Source organism: Protopterus annectens, chromosome 12.part0 (assembly GCF_019279795.1).
Source record: "Protopterus annectens isolate FY-2018-M chromosome 12.part0, PAN1.0, whole genome shotgun sequence".
In the NCBI taxonomy this organism is placed as follows: Eukaryota; Metazoa; Chordata; order Ceratodontiformes; family Protopteridae; genus Protopterus; species Protopterus annectens.
The window spans coordinates 589,621,869-589,641,483 of record NC_056746.1 but is presented as its reverse complement, the minus strand read 5'-3'; the positions used below and the strand labels follow the sequence as shown (position 1 = coordinate 589,641,483).

The 19,615-nt window shown below is 45.4% G+C and overlaps 1 protein-coding gene across 1 annotated transcript in view; it reads right to left on the bottom strand.

Annotated features, from left to right (window-relative positions):
• Positions 1–19,615, bottom strand: part of LOC122816730 — a 2,226,031-nt gene that overhangs the window by 166,156 nt on the left and 2,040,260 nt on the right. The gene's annotated exons all lie outside the window — the stretch shown is intronic.

The following is a 19,615-nucleotide window of genomic DNA, read 5'->3' as shown; positions in this document are numbered from 1 at the left end:
TTTCTGGAGGCCTGAGTCCCACAACATATTTTTACCAGCAAAATTCACAAGGGACCATCTGCATTTACAGAATGCAGTCCCTTCACTCACAATATTACATGCTAAAAACATTCAGAGATAATGAAGAAGAATAATACGCAACATGGACCATAATAAACACTGGGTGGGCAGCCTTGCAACAGTATTTGAAAAGGAGACCACATATAGTGCTATTATTTCTGTAAAACTTGGTTTTGGTAAATGTGTGGTATTCAGTTAAACAATTAAGCAGTTTAAATGCCAGAAAATGATTTTTCCTGAGCAAGTCCAGCAAAAACAAAACAAAACAAAACAAAAAAAAAGATTTGCTCAGTACAAAAATAGAAGTTATGTTCTTACCATAACGTTCCATGTTAGTTGTCTTCTTCTCGCCTTCTTTCTTGCTGGATGGGTTCGGAGCCGACCTCGGCTCCGACTCGGCCACTCTAAAGCTCGAGAGTTGGTTCCACCGGCTCGAGGCTCCCCTTATATCCCACAATGCTAGGCGAGAATTACCTCAGATCTCGTTTGTGAGCTAGGCCCAGCTAATAATATAACCAGAAAACTGGAAAAAGAATCCACCTCTATAAACAAGGGGAAGAGGAAAGGTGACCTAAAGCCTGATCTAGGAAAATATGCACAGCAGAGCATATACCTATAGCAAAGAGGTGGTAGAAAGAGAGGTCACAATCAAACTCCTCTAGGTCTGTCCAGGCCAGGGGGAAGGAGGGTGGGACGAAGAAAGAAGGAGAAGAAGACAACTAACATGGAACGTTATGGTAAGAACATAACTTCTATATGTTAAGTTGTCTATCTCGCCTTCATTCTTGCTGGATGGGACAGCGTCCCTAGCACCTTGTCCCGGTGACCTAACGGAACAGACTCTTGAGAACAGTGGAACCAAAGTTAGCTCTATGCCTAGAAGCTAAATCCAACTTATAATGAGAAATGAAAGTGTGAGGAGTAGCCCAAGTAGCCGCTGCACAAATGGTGTCAATAGGCAGTCTGTCTTGGAAGGCTATAGAAGTAGCCAAAGCTCTGGTGGAATGGGCTTTAGGTTTGTTAGGCAGCTTTTGGTGTCTAATTTCATAAACAAGAGAAATCAGAGATGTTAGCCATCTAGATAATGATACCTTTGAAACTGAAAGTCCCTTTCTGCCTTCTGCATAGGAGACAAACAGCTGGTCAGATTTTCTGAATTGTTTGGTTCTATCCAAATAGTACCTTAACTGACGATGAACATTTAGCCAGTGTAATTTTTGTTCAGACCTATTGGAATATTCTGGAAAAAACACAGGGAGGTCAATGCTTTGATTTAGGTTAGACGTCGAGGCTATCCTAGGCAAAAAAGACGGGTTGGTTCGTAAAGATACCCTGTCCTTATGGAACACCAGATAAGGAGGTCGACTGCTGAGTGCATGAAGTTCTGAAACTCTTCTAGCTGAAGTAATAGCTACCAGAAAGAGAGTCTTCCATGATAACAATTTTAAGGAACAGGAGGCTGCAGGTTCGAAAGGGGGAAGAATCAAAGAACTAAGAACTAAATTTAGGTCCCAAGGAGGAGGAGGATTTCTTATAGGAGGTCTGAGTAGAAAAACTCCTTTCAAAAAGGCTTTGCAAAGCTTGTGGGACATTATGGCAGACTCTGAAATACCCACATGAAAATTAGAAATAGCTGCCAGTTGAACTTTAAGAGTAGAAGGAGATGAACCTGCATGGAAGAGTTCAGCTGGAAAATCAAGGACCATTTGGATGGAAGCAGTGAAAGGATCTATGTCCCTTCCTTGAGCCCAATAGGCGAAACGTTTCCACTTACTCAAATAAATCTTTCTAGTGGAAGATTTATCGGAAGCTATCAAAATATCTCGAACAGAGTGAGATATTTGAGGAAGCCTGGCTAAGGTTGGAATTGGAGGAACCAAGCAGTGAGGTTCAGAGAGGGAAGGGAGCGATGAAACTGACCCGACTGATGGATCAAAAGATCTGGAACTAGGTCCAGATGCCAAGGTCGCTCCAACAGAAAATGATGCAGAAAGGGGAACCAAACCTGTCGAGGCCAGTAAGGAGCAATGAGGATCAACGAGGTCTTCTGAGCGATAGCTTTCTGTATCACTTGAGAGATTAGTGGGAAGGAGGAAATGCATACAGAAGTCCCCGGGCCAAACTTGGACGAGAGCGCGTCTGCTGGGCTGGCCTGGTAAAGGGAATAGGGTGAAATAAACCCTGCACTTGCTGTTTTGGGGAGTAGCAAAAAGGTCGCAGCAAGGCTGACCCCACTTGAGAAAAATTTCTCTCACAACAGAGTCTTTCAGAGACCACTCGTGAGGCATGAGGATAGCTCTGCTCAACTTGTCCGCGATTTGATTGGACTTCCGGGATGTGCGTTGCTATCAGAAACCGCTGAGAAGAAATCGCCCATTGCCACAGTCTGAGTGCTTCTCGACACAGGGGGTAGGACCCGGTTCCGCCTTGTTTGTTGATATACCACACTATGGACATATTGTCCGTCTGGATTGCTATCGTTCCCAAGGGAAGAGAGTCTTGAAGGGCTTGCAACGCTAAAAGCACTGCTCTCATCTCTAGAACATTTATGTGCAAGTGGCATTCTTCTGGTTGCCATGTGCCCTGGACAGTTCTGCCCTGATAATGCCCCCCCCCACCCGATCAGGGAGGCGTCCGTTGTCAGTGTAGCAACCGGAGGGGGAGGAACAAAGGGTCTTCCCAATAAGAGCTGAGGGGAAGACATCCACCACAGAAGATGATTCCTGCATGTTTGCGTGATCATAATGGTGTGGGACATCGGAAGTTGCTGGTATGACCATTGTGTGAAGAGCATCCATTGAAGGATTCTCATGTGGAATCTGGCTAACGGAAGCAAAGGAATGGCAGCCGCCATAATCCCCAATACTTTCAGAACTAACCTGGCTTTGACTCTGTTGCTGCTGAAGATGAGCGAGACCAGTTTTTGTATGTCTGTTATTCTCTGATCTGTTAGCCTCGCAGACATGTTGACTGTGTCTAGAATTGCGCCTATGAAGGTAATAACACGACAAGGCGACAAAACAGACTTTTCGCAATTTATTGAAATGCCTAAATTTTGACAAATGCGAAAGGTGTAGTCCCTGGCCAATAGAAGAAGATGCTTGATGGGAGCTGTGAGGAGCCAGTCGTCCAAATATGGAAACACCTGGAATCCATGACGTCTCAGGTGAGAAGCTACCACTGCCATGCATTTGGTAAACACCCGGGGGGCAGTGGTGAGACCAAAAGGCAGGGCCCTGAATTGAAAATGACTGGTTCCCAGCCTGAAGCGGAGGAATCTTCTGGAGCGCCTGTTCATTTTATGTGATAGTACGCATCCTGAAGGTCTATAGAGCACATCCAGTTTCCTTTTCCCAATAGGGGAAGGATGGACTGCAGCGTGACCATCCGAAATCTTGTTTTCTTGACTGACTTGTTCAAGATACTGAGATCCAAAATTGGTCTCCAGTCCCCTGTTTTCTTTGGAACTAAAAAGAACCTTGAGTAGATTCCGGATCCTTGCTGGTCTGCTGGAACTGGCTGAATTGTTTTGCAAGCAGCTTTGAAATTTCCAAAGCTGCAAGATCCCTTTGAGCGGGTGGAACATCTGGAAGGGATTTTTTTGATTGGTTTGGAATGCGAACAAAGGGGATGGAATAGCCTTCGAAATGATGGACTGTACCCATTTGTCTTGAGTCAGGATAGCCAGGCTTCTGGGTACAGTGACAATCTTCCCCGACTGCCTCCGAGGTGGGCAGTCGGGCAACACCTCAGGGATGCTGAAAAGGCTTATCAGAGAAGGCTTCTCGATTGCCCTGGTTCTGCGGACCCCCCCTGCCTCTAGGGTGACGTCTACCATTGTTGTTCCCGCCTCTGCCTCTGGCGGAGAACCGACTCTGTGCGTCAGGCGAAGACCCTTGAGATTGTTTATGAACCACATTTTCCCACTTTTCTGACCTTTGGGGTAAGGCCTAGAAGGAGTAGAAAAACGGACTCTGACGGCAGAAAGAGTCTTGCCATCTGTCTCGCACCTAGTCAAGGTTTCTTTCACTTGAGGACCAAAAAGAGATGATCCATCGAATGGGGAATTAGTGAATGACGTTTTAAAGGGGTCCGCAAAGTTGCATAGCCGCATCCAGGCATGCCTACGTAAGGCCACACCTGTCCCTGCGGCCCTGCTCGCTCCATCAGCCGCATAAGAGAGGAGGCATGGAGGAGTTGGCTATGGAGTTCAGGGTAGCCAGCTGAGTGTTCATCTTGTCTTGAAAACCCGCAGCTGTAGGATCCTTCAACATGTCACTCGCTTCTTTGATCAAGTCCCTTTGAAGACGAGTAAAATGGCATAGGTAGTTCAGCGAACGCATTGCAAATGTCGCTGACGAGAACATCCGCTTCCGCACCTGTCCATGGACCTAGATTCCTTGTTAGGTGGATGGACAGGCACTGAAGGATCAGCTAGTTCCTTCTTAGTGGCAGCAGCGACCACCATAGCATCCACAGAAACTCCTTTTGTCAGAAAACTGTTTATCTGCTGGTGCTGTAATGAATTTTGAGGGTCTCCTGGGAGTGGGGTCCACTGAATCAGGAGCCGTCCATGCCTTTTGCTACCACCTGCATGAGGGGGTCAAAGGGGGGAGACACCCAGGAGGTGGAAGGACGAGAGCCAAACGCCTCAAGGTACACAGATTCATCCTCCGAAGGGTTGAGGGCTGGCCAATTTCCCCTCTGCTTAAGGATTTCTAGAATGTCTGCAAATGAGACATCTTCAGAAGGGAATGGGGAACCCTCGAATCTTCTAAATCTGTGTCAGAGGTGACGGACTCAGGTGAGTCTATGTGTTTCCTCTTACACTTTCTCTTCCGAGGGGCTCTTTGCCAAATCAGGAGAGGCCTCGAAGAGGATGAGATCCCACAGGGGATTCCTGAGGAGCTGGCTCTCTGCGGTCCGGGATGAGGGAGTGAGTCGACTTGACCTGAGGCAATCAAGAGGGGCGGACGGAGCCGACTGTGGGTAGAACCAGGTTCTAACACACTCCGCATGACCTCGAACGCACCCCTGTCAGGCAGAGCCAGAGGTCCCCACTCCGAAAGCTAAAACCTCCCTCGGCACCGACAGTGATGGCTCCGAGGCCGATGTCGGAGCCGAACTCACCAGCGCCGAAGCCCGAGAGGGAGAGCGGGTCGGACAATGGTCCGATGCCACTCACACCTTCGAGCAGACGATGGAAGTCCGCGCCGAGATTCTTCTAAGGAAGAAATCGGAGCCGACGATGGAGCCGAAGACAATTGTATCGGCTCCGACGCTACCACAGTCTCGGTTCAACGCCTGCCCGAGCTCAACGGAGTCGGAGGAGGAACATATTGAGGGACAGGGGCAGGCATCGACTGATGAGTCGGGCTCTGAAGCATTTGGGCCAGTGCCTCGGACTTAAGAAGTCGACTCACTACCCTCTGAAGGTCATGGTCCGACAGCCTCGATGACCTAGAGGAGTGAGATCTATGGCTCCGCTCAGACAGCAGAGGAGATGCTGGAGCCGAATGAACGGAGCCAAGGGATGGTGACCTAGACCTCTTCCTAGATGTCGGTTCCAAGGTCTGGTCGGAGCCGACACGGAATTTAATACCTCGGCTCCAGCCGGAGCCGAGGAAACCACAGAAACTGTAGACTGAGACTCATCGGTTCCAACCGGAGCCGATGTAGACGGAGGTTTAGAGCCTTAGGTCTCGGCTCAGTAGCTGGAGCCGAGGACCTAGAAGCCTTGGAGGGCTTTCCAAGAGACTGTAAGGGAACCCTCAGGCTTGAGTAAACCTCTCAGAATCAGTTTGTTTTTTCTTTCCTGCAGGACTCTGGGGCTGAAGCCGTGGCATACAGCACAGGAGTCCTGCAGGTGCAAAGGCCCCAGGTAGACACAAGAAGTGTGACCGTCTGTCAGAGACATTTTCTGACAGCACGAGTCACACTTCTTGAAGCCTGAGACCTTTGAGTCTTTAGACATTTTAGAAAAGTGTAATCACACACACCCAGTCAAACACACTGATTACACCCTATCCTATTTTAAACTCAAAAAATAAAACAAACTACCAAAGTTTTAAATTATGAGAAAAAACACACACACACCACTAGGGGATGGAGGAAGAAGGCCTGAAGGCCCGAGGGAAGAACTTATAAGTTCTTTTGGAGAAGAAAAGGGATTTTAGAGAGAAAATGGGGGAGATTCCACTAAACTAAGGGAAACAAGTGTTAAAATTAAAATTAAAGGGGTTTAAGTATACTAACTTTAATCCAAAGTTACTCACCAAGAAGCCGGTAGAAAACCAACACCTCGATCGCTGTAGCGGCAAACGAGATCCGAGGTAATTCTCGCCTAGCATTGTGGGATATAAGGGGAGCCTCGAGCCGGTGGAACCAACTCTCGAGCTTTAGAGTGGCCGAGTCGGAGCCGAGGTCGGCTCCGAACCCATCCAGCAAGAATGAAGGCGAGACAGACAACTTAACATCTTACCTTTCACATTTATATTTTATCTGAAATTGAGCTCCAGGCAAATGGCATCCTGTCTGGCAATAGTCAGGAATATCTGACACCATTTCAAGAGGGCGAGCAGATGTAAATGACTTTAACTTTAAAATGGCCACATATAAAGAAATACTCAGTTTAAATAAGACTCACTCCATTTCCTACTAGTATCTGCCTCTTTCTATTCAACACTACTGGCACTGGGAATCTTGCGATATTTGTGGAGTTTGTTGCATCAGTTGTCATATTATACATTCTCTGATTTAGATTCAGACATATCATTAACTACAGAAGCAATAGCTAAAGATTAGACATTTCTATAGCCTTAAGAAATACAATTATGGACTGAAGCTTAAACTAGCTACAGAGCCCATTTAAAGTTTTGAAATTAGACTACAACTGCCAAGTCAAACTTTTAAATCAGATCATTTTCATACCTCAGCCATAAATTGAGGCTGCACTTGAATAAAACTATATTGGGTTCTCTTCCAAGTCTAGCATTTTCAGAAGTACTATAAAATATTGTTTAGAAAATGACAACTGACCACCACTAAAGGGGGGACATAGAAAGCCAGACAGAAATCACAATACTAACTCTCACAGACTATTAAGATGGGACCACATAAGCAGCTTGCCTTTCTGACATAATTATACTATGAAAAAAATCACACAAACATGGCATTCCATGAAGAGGCCAACAAAAGAGCAGCAAAGGTAGTCAGGAGCTGTGACAAGACATCCACGAAGGTGAACATTTGTTTTATATGTTCTGTAAAAAAAAAAAAAAAAAAAAGAGGAGGTAGTACATCTGGCTAGCTAAGTAAGGCTGGAAGGAAAGTCATGGAAGACAGGGAAGGTTCAGTTAGGTAGCTTACTTACAACAGTGCCAACTACAGTATACACCTGGCCAGTCTATAAAGTTTTAGGCTCCTTCTTCACATGTTCTAAAGCTGCTCTTAGCACAAAAGGACATGCTATAGGACGCCAAAATACAGCTTTTTTTATCTGAAAACAAGGCTGGCGGAAACCTCAAGTTCAAAGTCAAGTCATGCCAGAAAACAGAAAAGAAAAAGAGGAGGAAACATCACCCTAGTCAGGGAAGGGAATAATGAGAGAGATTAAAGAGGGGTACTAAATAACTAAGTAAACTACACAACTACATTATCCTCTTCATTAGATTACTGCTGTAGCAGCCATTACTTATGGGATGACTGCAAAATATCAAGAAGAAAGCCAGAGCTCAGGATGCCCTGAAGAATAGTGCTGGCAAAGTCTGCTCTGGCTATGGAAACAAAATCCAGTTTGTATTGTCTGGAAAAGGTACAACCTGAGGACTAGGTAGCTGCTTCAAGGACAGACACGGAACCCAATCCTTTCCATAAAGCCCCAGATGTGGCAGCTGCCCTAGACAGCCTTAACATTCTGAGGAAGACTTCTGCATGGTTGGAATATCAGAACAGAATTGAATGGGAAATCCATCTAGATACAGTTTGTTCAAATACTAGCCATCCCTTCTTCTTACCTTCATAAGACGCACACACAACCAATCAGATTTTCTGAAAAAAAAAGTTATGTACTTACCATAACTTGGCATCTGTGTTATCCCATGTCATTATTCCTCACAGAAGGGTCTTGGATCTGACATTGGATCCAAGCTGGCAACTTTGGCATAGGCAGATCCAAGGCTCAAGTTCCTCCCTCTCCCATAATTCCCTGCTGCCCTCTAACACTCAGATCGAGTTTAGTAACAAAGGTAGTAATGCTAACAACAAAAGGTAGAAAGGAAAAGGAGTCCTAGACCCACAATACTCCAACTTCCTCAGAAAATCCAACAAGGAAGGGGGATGGCGGGAAGGAAATGTGAGGAATAATGACATAGGATAACATAGATGCCAAGTTATGCTAAGTACATAACTCTATCTGATGTTATCCATGTCTTTAATTTCTCACAGAAGGGTCAGAGTCCCCAGCTACCATACACCCTGGGAGGCCTCAAGGAAGGACATGTTGAAGCACTGTGGAACCAAAGGAAGCCCTTTTCCTGGAAACCAAATCCAGCTTGTAATGAGATATAAAGTTGTAAGGATTAGACCAAGTGGCGGCAGCACAATCATCATCAATGGAGAGTTTGGCTATGAAGGCTGAGTAAGTAGCCATGGACCTAGTAGAATGAGCCCTAACCTTCCCCAGAACCGCAAGATGCTTGTTGGCGTAGACTGTAGAAATGCAGCTAGAGATCCATTTAGAAATAGTCACCTTAGAAACCGGGAGGCCACTTCTATTCAGGGAAAAAGCCACAAAGAGCTGATCTGATTTGCAAAACTCCTTGGTCCTATGTAGATAAAAAGAATAGTTGTGTAAGACCTTACCATAACCATAGATGTCCTTCTCTTCCATGTTGCAGTATTCATAACAGTAGGGAATAGCTGCCTGCAGCGCCACTGTCTGGCCAGTATACCAAAGTCTTTGCCCTGGAGGATATATGTGATGTTGCTACAAGGGTCATAAACTGGCGTTGGGTATCAAGGTGACTTCTGCACGTACCCTCCTCAGAATAGTTTCTGCTGCATATACAAGTGCCCCTGAGGTTTTTCAGGAGGGTCCTGAGACCCTTAGACTTACATGCCTGCCAGAGCCAGGGCAGTAACAAGGCTATGTAGGTAGAGACTTGGGGAAGAAGACAGCCACAGGTGTTCATAAAATACCTGCTATAACAGAAGCAAGAAACAGGGGGTAGGAGGGTGGGACTGAATACTGCAACAAAGAAGAGAAAGACATCTATGGTTACGGTAAGGTCTTACACAACTACTCTATGTCCTTCTATTCTGATGTTGCAGTATTCATAACAGTAGGGAGAGTACCAGAGCTTTAAGTATGATCTTGGGAGGAGGAAGGGTTTCTGTGGTCCAGAAGACCCTGTAGGATAGTTCTGTCAAAACTGGCTCTAGCACAGGATGCCATGCCCAGCTTGTAGTGTTTGGTGAAGGTGTGCACTGAGGTCCAAGTGGCTGCCTCTAAAATAGAAGGGGAATCAATGCCTTTGAAAAAGGCAGAGGAAGAGGCAGCTGCTTTGGTGGAATGTGGTTAGATACTGCCTGTAAGGTTTTTCCATGGTGGGAGTAGCAGAAGGAGATGGACTTGGAGATCCATGAGGCAATGGTTTGCTTAGATACAGCTTTCCCTAGTGCTCTGGGATGGAAGGAAACAAATAACTGTTCTGATTTCCTGATGTCTTTGGTTTTGTCTAGGTAATATCTTAGCTGTCTGTGCATGTCCACAGAGTGAAGGGTTCTCTCTGAAGCATTTTGAGGATGGTGGTAGAAGACAGGTAAGTTAATGGTTTGATTCAACGAGAGTTCCTTAACTACCTTGGGCATGAAGAAGGGGTTGGTCCTGAGCACCACTCTGTCCATGTGAAAGACGAGGTAGGGAGATATGTGGCCATCAGGGCTTGGATCTCCAAAACCCTCCTGGCGGATGTAAGCGCAACGAACAGAACTGTTTTGAATGCACAAAATTTCTGAGAAGCAGAATGTGCTGGTTCAAAGGAAGGTAGTGTTTGCTTTTCTAATACAAAGTTTAGATCCCACAGAGGAGGGATGGGTTGCCATGGGGGCTTGATGTGGAGGACTCCTCTTAAGAGTTTGACATCCAGTCTGGATGCCAGGGGAGGTGAAATGGGCAGAGATGGCAGACAAGTGGACTTTGATCGAGGAATATGTCAGTCCTGTTTGGAGTAGCTCACACAAGTAGGATAGGACCCTAGGGCTGGAGGTAGTGAGGGGGTCCTGTTTGTTCCTATGACACCAATTGGAGAATCTGAGCCATTTAGCCACATAGTTTCTCCTACTGCTGGGTTTTCTGGCCTCCTGTAGAACATTAAGTATGTCCTCTGAGTAAAGGTGTCTGTAAGGGATCAGGATTCTCTCACCCATAAGGTCAGTTTAGATTGTTCACCTGTGGGTGCAGCACAGACCCCTTGTTCTGTGTGAGCAGGTCTATCCGGTGGGGTAACCTATGGTGATTGCCCTTGGCTAGAGAAAAAAGGAGGGGAAACCAATGCTGTCTTGGCAAAAAGGGGGTCACCAGTAGGATTTTTGGTTTGTCCCTCTGAATTTTCAGGAGGACTTTCTGGATCAGAGTGAAAGGGGGGGAAGGTGTACAGGAACACCCCCCCATGAAAAGGAGAAGGCATCCACCTTCCACGCTTGTGGGTGTGGGTTCCTTGTGCAGAAGTTGGGTATCTGCCTGTTATCTGGAGAGGCAAAGAGGTCTACTTGTGGAATACCCCACCTGTGTATCACGTCTAGGAAAACCTCCTTCTGTAGCAACCATTCGGGAGAGGGGGCTGAGGTTCTGCCAAGTGTCTGCCATCACATTCTGTTGAGAGGGTATATAGATGGCCAACAGGTGTACTCCAAGGGAGTCTGCTAGGTTCCAAATCTGAATGGTCAGTCTGCATAGAGGGTATGATATGGCCCCTCCTTGTTTGTTTATGTACTACAGAACTGTCATGTTGTCTGTGATTACCTTTAAGGTTCCTGTCAGGATACAGGATTGGAATGTTAGTAGGGCTAACAGCAAAGCTCTCATTTCCTTGATGTTGTTGTAGTCCTTTACTCTTAGAGTGGACCATTTGCCTTGTACTGAGAGGTGTTGCTGATTTGTTTGCAACACTGCCCCCCCCCCCCCCCCCATCCTAGGTCCAAAGCATTGGTGTAAAGGCATTGAAGTGGAGCTGGGGTCTGAAGGTGGAGCCCTGGGCTGGTCTGTATTGCAGATACCCACCATTGGATCTCCCTCTTTAAGCAAGGGAGGAGTCAGAGGGGCACACCCAAGGGTTGGGAATTTTGGTTCCATAGATTTTCAGTACCCATTGAATTTTGCGCATGTGCAGTCTTGCCAAAGGCAGCATGTGTATAAGGGATGACATGTGGCCTAATAGTTTCAGAAATATCTGAGCTGTCAAAGGTTCGGGAAAGGATCTGGTTGAAATACAGACTTCCTGAATCCTTTGGTTCGGTATGAAGGCTTTCATGCAGTCCGTGTGTAGTGTGCATCCCAGAAAAATCATGTCCTGAGAAGGAGTCGGGCAAGATTTTTCTACATTTATAGTAAATCCCGGAACAGAGAGGGTGTGTGACACCTGCTGCAAATGGAGGAGTAGGAGTTGGTGGCCTTGGTGCAGGATGAGGAGGTCATTTAGGTAGGGATATTTTTGTACACCCTGTGTCCTGCAATGGGCAATGAAAGGGGCTAGACACCTGGTGAACACTCTGGGGGCTGTGGCTAGACCAACGGGCAAAGCAGAGAATTGAAAATGGCAAGACCCTATAGAAAATCTGAAGAATTTCCTGTAATCCGGATGAATGGGGATGTGTAGGTAGGCATCATTGAGATCTAGAGCCACCATGAAGGCTTGGAGGGGAATTAGAGGCAGGAGAATAGGTAAAGTTATCATTTTGAAGCTAGGTACGAGAAGGACAAGATTGAGAAAGGAAATATCCGGGATAGGTCTCCAGGGACCCTCTTTTCTGGGGACCAGGAACATTCTGGAGTAGAACCCCGAGTTCTTTTGAGGGGTGGGAACTGGATCTATGGTGCCTTGGTTTAGGAGTTGTTGAATAATGGGTGGGAATAGGTGAATCTGTTTTTTTGGTGGTTGTGGAATGCCCTGAAAGGGTGGGAGCATCCACCAAGTCATGTAATATCCTCTCTGGATGATGGAGAGGACCCATCATTCTTTTGTAAGTTTCCACCAGGAGGGAAGGGAGAGAGTGAGATGGAGGAATAGGGGAGATTCTGGATGCAGGGGTGAGTCACAGTGGAGGGGACCTTGGATGTTCAGGCTGTCTCCAAAAGGGAGTGGCAGAAGATCTTGAGGACAGTCTTGAGGTAGAAGTCTGCCTCTGCTGCCTACATCCCTTGGATAGTTGTGTTGAGGGAAAGGATTCCCTTCGTACAAAGAATGGTTTTTGAGGGTAGTTTCTATGATATCTAGGAATGGGGACATCAAAAGGTGTTTTAGATTTTGCAACTCTTTTCCCTTCTCTTGGAGGGATTTGAGGAGCTCAGCAGAGGTTATCCAAAAAGTGCCTTATTGTCTAACGGTGCATCCAGACGTTTGGTCTGAACATCCATGGGGAGGGGTTGTAGCCGTACTCATGAGTAACTACGCAGCACTGATCCAGAAGCAGCAGCTTTGGAGGCAGCTTCCACAGCATCATAGCTGCAATTAATAAGAGTGCCTGGTCACTTGTGATGCTGTGGAGAGGAGAGTTTAACTGTACTTTGGTGGGGGAGTCCTGGATCTCAGAAAGAAGGCTGGAGGCATTAGAAATGGTATAAAGTACAAACCTTGCCATGTGGTTTTGGCAGTTCAGGGCCCTAATGGCCAGAGTGAAAGATGTGTAGACCTTTTTACCTGTCCATAAATGTACTGTCTTTATCTGTTGGATAAAGAGCAGAGGAAAGAAGATGACTGGAGGTCTTGTATGCAGACACAGCTGGGTCAGCAGGAGGGTTCTTGTAAAGAAACTGGGTGTCCTGGGGGACCCTATAAAATCTGTCTGGTAATTTAGCTGCTGCAGTCAGGAGACTGTGAAGCAGCTAAGAATGCATCTTGAAATGCAGGTAGTAAATAGGGCACAGCTGAGGGAGCGGGCTGCTCCATTTGCAGAAGGTCAAAGTATCTTTTCTTAGAATCTCAGACCTCAGAGGCCTGTCGCTTGAAGTGTTCCCTCATGAGGGAGATAGTATCCTCAAAACTAAATTCTTTCCCTGGGGAGTCTGGAGAAAGAGAGTTCTCTTCATCTGGAGTAATGAACTCCTTGGGAGATTCAATTTGAGTTTCATAAGAGAAGGATTCCTCAGAGGATGAATATTCCTCCGCAGACACACGGGATGGTTCAGGAGTGAGAGTAGGTAGGAGTCATTGGGATTGTAAGGCCTAAAAGGGCTTAAAGAGGCTTTGGGGAAAGGATTCCCAGCCTGACATCTGAGGGGGTTCCATGTGTTTGGACTTCTGTTTCCTTTTCAAGGGTGTGGTAGACAAGGGAGAAGCAGACACTGGCCTAGCAAGAGGAGGAGGAGCAGGGAGTTCTGAGAAGGTGAGACGTGGTTCCCCTCCGCCATCAGACTCTGATGGCTGAAATACCTCAGCGGACGTACCTTTGGTATCTGGCAACCTGGCTTCCATTGCGGTTCTCGAGCCTGCTTGGGAGACTGTCGTCTGAACAGACTCTGGGTCTTCTATCACCTCTAGAGCCGGTTTGGATGCCTGAAGTGCAGCCAGGGATTCGGGCCCAAGTTTCTTCACCTTCTTTCGAGGTGGCTCATAGGATGGGCCTACTCCTCCCTCCATGCCTAATGCCAAGCATCTAAGTCTCGACTCTCGAGGTAAAGAATTGAAGCCGCTAGTCGGCTACGAAGTGTTTTGGGGATGAACGACTTATAGACAGAACAGGATGTATGGTCTTGGGCCTCACCTAGATAGAAAACACACTTATTGTGCGTGTTCTTGTGAGGAATCTGTCTCCCACAAGCACACTTACCTTCCCTAGCTGACATGCAAGTCTAAAACAGCAAGCAAAACAAGTAAGAAAAAACCCAGTGGGCACTTATCTGAATGGTCTAAATGGTCGTCTGGTTTCGACACTCGAAACTGTAGTCTGATAAAATGCGAAGCAAGGCAGAACTGGCAAACGGGCGTCTGATCAATGCGGCAGAAAAATTCTGAGGAGGGGACGTGCAGATTTCACCTTTATACCTAATGCCGGTTTATGGCCCTCGTAGCAGACGTCACACGTACCCTCCAGGACAAAGGCTTTGGTATACTGGCCAGATGGGTGACACTGCAGGCAGCTACTCTCTACTGTTATGAATACTGCAACATCAGAACAGAAGGACATTTGTAATTGCCTTTGTACATCCAAAGTATGTAGAATGAATTCTTCTTTATTGGAACAATTAGGAAAGAAAACTAGCAACTGAATACATTGGTTCAGATTGGATTCAGAGGGAACCTTGGACAAAAAGGATAAATTCGGCCTAGAGGATACTCTGTCCTTGTGAAAGACCATATAATGAGGAGCAATTGAAAGAGCTTGCAATTCGGATACCCTCCTAGTCAAAGTTATGGCTATCAGGAAGGCCGTTTTCCATGACAAGAATTTGAAAATGCACAAACTGGCAGGTTCAAATGGACTCTGAGTTAGAGATTGCAGCACTAAGGTTAAATCCCAAGGTGGCGAGGGATCCTTAACTGGTGGACTTAGAAGAAAAACACCTTTCATGAATGTTTTGGAGAGAGCCTGGAAGAGAAAGTACAGTTTTGTATCTACCATAAATGTAGATGTTCGAGTGTAAACACGGCTGCAGTCATTACACTTGGGTTATCCTGCTGTCAGGCGGTTCCCCAGTCAGCCTGAGATCCAAAGTCTGGGTCCAGCGTCGGTTGCTGTCGCCTCCTCCCTGATGTCAGTGCGACAGGGGTATATAAGATGCAGCCAACGCCATTTTCTTCAGTTTTTCTTGCCCCAGATGTCAGGTGCCCCCAAATAGGTAGGCAATTCAAATTACTAGTAAAGTATACATAAGAAAAGCAAAAAACAACTTTCAGTTACCAGCAAATACTCCCCATAGGTAGTGAAGGATAGAAGACATAGGTACGTACCAACAAGTAAGAGGGGAAGGAGGGAGGGTAACCTGGACTGCAGCAGTGTTTACACTCGAACATCTACATTTATGGTAGGTACAAAACTGTACTATGTTCATCGTGTTACACTGCTGCAGTCATTACACTTGGGTGGAATCCCAAAGCTGAGGTAGGGTGGCTGGCTCTATAAGGCATTAGGGGTGGCTATAAGGCCCTGCAGCACAGCAGTGGCGAAGCCAGCTCTGGATTTGGAGTACAAAGGCAAATGGTACTGCTTGGTGAAGGTATGCACAGTACTCCATGTTGCTGCTTCCAAAATATCCTTGGTAGGTACTCCTCTGAGGTAGGCAGTTGAAGTGGCTGTTGCCCTGGTGGAGTGAGATCTAATGCTGCTAGGTACAGGTTTCCCATGGTGTGTATAGTAGAAATGTATAAAATGTCCTATCCATTTTGAAATAGTTTGTTTTGAAATGGCTTTTCCCTGTGCTCCTGCAGCGTATGCTTCCAATAATTGCTCAGATTTTCTGAAAGCTTTGGTTTTGTCCAAGTAGAAGCGTAACTGCCTGTGAACGTCCAAAGAATGCAGTAGTCTCTCCCCTTTATTCTGTGGTTTTGGATAAAAAGTTGGCAAGTGAATAGTTTGGTTTAGAGCCACACTTGATACCACCTTTGGCATAAACGTAGGGTTAGTTCTTAAAGACACCCTGTCCTGGTGGAAAATGAGGAAAGGTTCCACTGCCATTAGTGCCTGTAATTCTGAAACTGTTCGTGCTGATGTGATTGTTAGTAGCAGAGCAGTTTTCCAAGAGATATATTTTAATTCTGCTGTGTTAGCTGGCTCAAAAGGAGGTAAAGTTAATTTTTCCAAATCAAAGTTGAGGACCCAAGTTAGAGTAGGTGCTCTACGGGGCGGTCTTATGTTTTTAGCCCCTCTGAGGTACTGTTTTAACAAAGGATTAGAGAAAATTGGTGGATCCGTGTTGTAATGAGCAGAAATGGCAGAGGCGTGGATCTTGATGGATGAAAGCTTTGGCTGTGTTCCACAAGGTCATGGCCCTTGTCCAGCATCTCCGTTAAATATTGTAGTATCTGAGGAATGTTTGGGACAACAGGGTCAAGGCTGTGAGCCTGGTTCCAGGCACAGAATCTCTTCCATTTATCCAAATAGGCTTTCCTACTAGAAACTAGAAAGAAACTAAACCAACCCAGTTAAACTAAGCTAAATAAATTGAGCTGCATTTATCTGAAGTGAGAGCCAGTTGGATCACGTCCGTGGCAAACGTGATCTGAGGGTTAGAGGGCAGCACGAGGTTATGGAAGAGGGAGGAGTTTGAGCCTTGGATCTGTCTATGCTAAAGTTGCTGGCACAAATCTGATGTCAGATCCAAGATCCTTCTGTGAGGAATAATGACATGAATAACATCAGATTATTTATTGTTGTCTAGATAAAAAAAGAAGTTATGCACTCACCATAACGTTCCATCTGAGTAGGTAACTTCATTTGTCTGCAACCTGTGGGTATCGGATCGGATTTGGATCAGAGCCGGCAGCTTTCTTAGCAAAGATCCGAGCTCCAAGCTCCTCCCCCTACCCATAATGCCCTGCTACCTCCCTCTAACCCTCAGATCGAGTTTGCCATAGTATCGTAGAACACTACTATAATACAAGGAAAAACTACCTGAACGTTCCACCTGATGTCATCTGGAAAGTGACATATCATGATCCTTCAAGAACGAACTAAAGGTCTGGGGGATGGAGGGAGGGTTGGTTGCAGACAGATGCGTTACCTACTCAGATGGAACATTATGGTGAGTACATGACTTCTTTATCTGAAGTAGTTAACTTCATTTGATCAGCAACCTGTGGGACAGAGTCCCCAGCTACCACAACTTGGGATGCCTTTATGGGAGGATATTCAGGAGCACTGCAGAGCCAAAGGATGCCCTTCCTCTGGAAATCAGATCCAATTTATAATGTGTAATGAAAGTGTGAGAGGAAGTCCAAGTAGCAGCTGAACAAATGTCATCCAGGGGGACCTTCGACCAGAAGGCTGCAGAAGTAGCCACAGAACGGGTAGAGTGTGCCCGAACACGCACGGGCTCAGGTTGACCAGAGCTTCTGTATGCAAGAAGAATGCATTGTGAAATCCACCTAGCTAAGGTTTCAGGTTAGCTAGCCGCAGGCTCAAATAGAGGCTGAGTTAACCTCTCTGAAATGGCTGACAGACGTATGTTTAGTGATGTGTGCATAAGGTGAGAACTGATCAATTCACAAAGGTACTGAAGAACAAGAGGTAGCTCTGTTTGATACGGTCCTGTTTTCTATTTTGACACCAGAGAAAGAAAGAGAGATTATAAATAAGATTTTCTAGCTACAAGTTTTCTGGCTTCCTTCAATGCGTCTTGTGTTGCCTTCAAAAAAGTGTCCAAAAAGGATCAAAAGCCTGTCATCCATACAGTTGGTTGAGATTTGTAAGTAGCCTGGAGAAATAAGCTGTACTAGACTGCAAAGTCTCAGGCAATCATGGCCTGTTTGCAAGGGGAATAAGATCTTATTTTGTTTTGTTTATGAACCACATTGGTGGTGTCCATCACATATTAGAGAGTTCCTGGAGACCAGAGTTGATGCTGCGATTTCAGGACAATTATCAGGCCATCATTTCCTTCAAGTTGATGATGCTGTGGTTCCCAAGATTCCTTGCACCTTGACACCATGAGAAACTGCATCCAGGACAAAAATCCAAGGCATCTGTGACCACTGTTCCAGAGGGTTTTGGGAGGACAAACAGGAACTCCTGGGTTGCATAGGACGTGACTGTCCACCAAAGCAGTTCTATACGAAACTGAGAACTGGAATAGGAAAGGAAAGAGGATGAGTGTGTTGGGCCCAGACTGATTTGAGATGCATTGAATGTCTGGCATGTGAAGTCTAGCAAGTGAAATCATAAAGATGAAACTTGAACTCTCAAAAATTCTCTTGCAGTGGACACTGAAGAGAAAGATTGAAGTGCAGAAAAAACTGGCTTTTCTGTTGAGCTAGAAATGCTGCCATTCAGTGTCTAGAAGGCATGCTACAAACACTGATCTGAAAGCTAGAACAAACAATGACTTTTTTTAGATTAAGGGTGAATTCAAGAGTGCTAAAAGATTCATTGCATATTGTAAGGCTATTAGACTGATTTAACTGGTTGAGGGTGATATCAGGCAACTGCCCTAATATGTGAAAATGTGTATACTTTGAAGACTGCAATGAGCTACCACTATTTTTGAATACAGAATTTGGTGAGGACTCTTTGGGGTTAGAAAAGACCAAACCAAACGGGTAGAGAAATGAATTGATAATGAAATTCCAGAGCACAGAACCTTTAAAAAAAAAAGTGTGATTTTTGTGAATGTGAATACGTAGATAAGAATATTTAGGTCTTAAGGTGAGTAGAAAGGTTTGAGAAATGTAGGAGAGAGTTTGAACTGTCAGCATATTGAATTTTGAAATTAATAGAAAGGTGTGTTTAGCTTGACAGATCTAGAATGGGCCTCCAAGTTCCTTCGTTCTTGACAACCAAGAAAATACTTGAATAAAAACTGTGTCCCCATTGGTTTAAAGGGACAAGTTCTATGACTTAAGGCAAGAGAAGTAGATAGCCTTCTGGAGGTTGCGGAATCACTGATGGTATGGGAGAGAAGGCCCAATGGAGTCTGTATCTGTGCTTTGTTATGATAAACACCTAAGATTGCCAAAGGCAAAACAGAGAAAGATTCCTTGCAATTTTTTGAATATGGCTAGTGTGTGAACGGAGGCGACAGTCAAACCTTTTCATTTATGAGGCAGATCCTAGGCAACCATCAGCTTTCTTTTTGACATCACCCTGCCATTTTGTTTTGAAGTGTTGTTTCCCAGATATTTGCACTAGTTTGAAAGGTTTATGAAAAGCATCAACATGGATTGAAAGTAGTAGTTCCAATGAAATTTTGGAAATGGAGATAACTGCTTAATGCCCTGCATAAAATATGATGTCTAAGTCAGCTTGTCGAACGACCAAGTTGTTTAAACCAATATGGTGGACAATTTCATTTGCTGAACCGTTGTGACTGAAATCGCAGTACAATGGGCATCAGAGAATTTGCCCTTTCTCCCACTGTAGTTGGATCTGGGAGTTGGTATAAATAATTAGCAAAGGGTATGGGGGGGGGCCTTGTCTTCCTGCTAAAACATTGCTTGTGGGTGTTGCGTGGCTTTTTGTCAGTTTTTCGATTAACTGCATTGTCAATGATATGGGTTTCCACAATGTGTTTTTTTGATGTGGCTTTATGTCAAATTATGTCAGTTTTTTGATTAACTGCATTGTTTACAATATGGTTTTTCAATACACTCACAGAATCCTAAATTTAACACTCTCTTCTAACTTT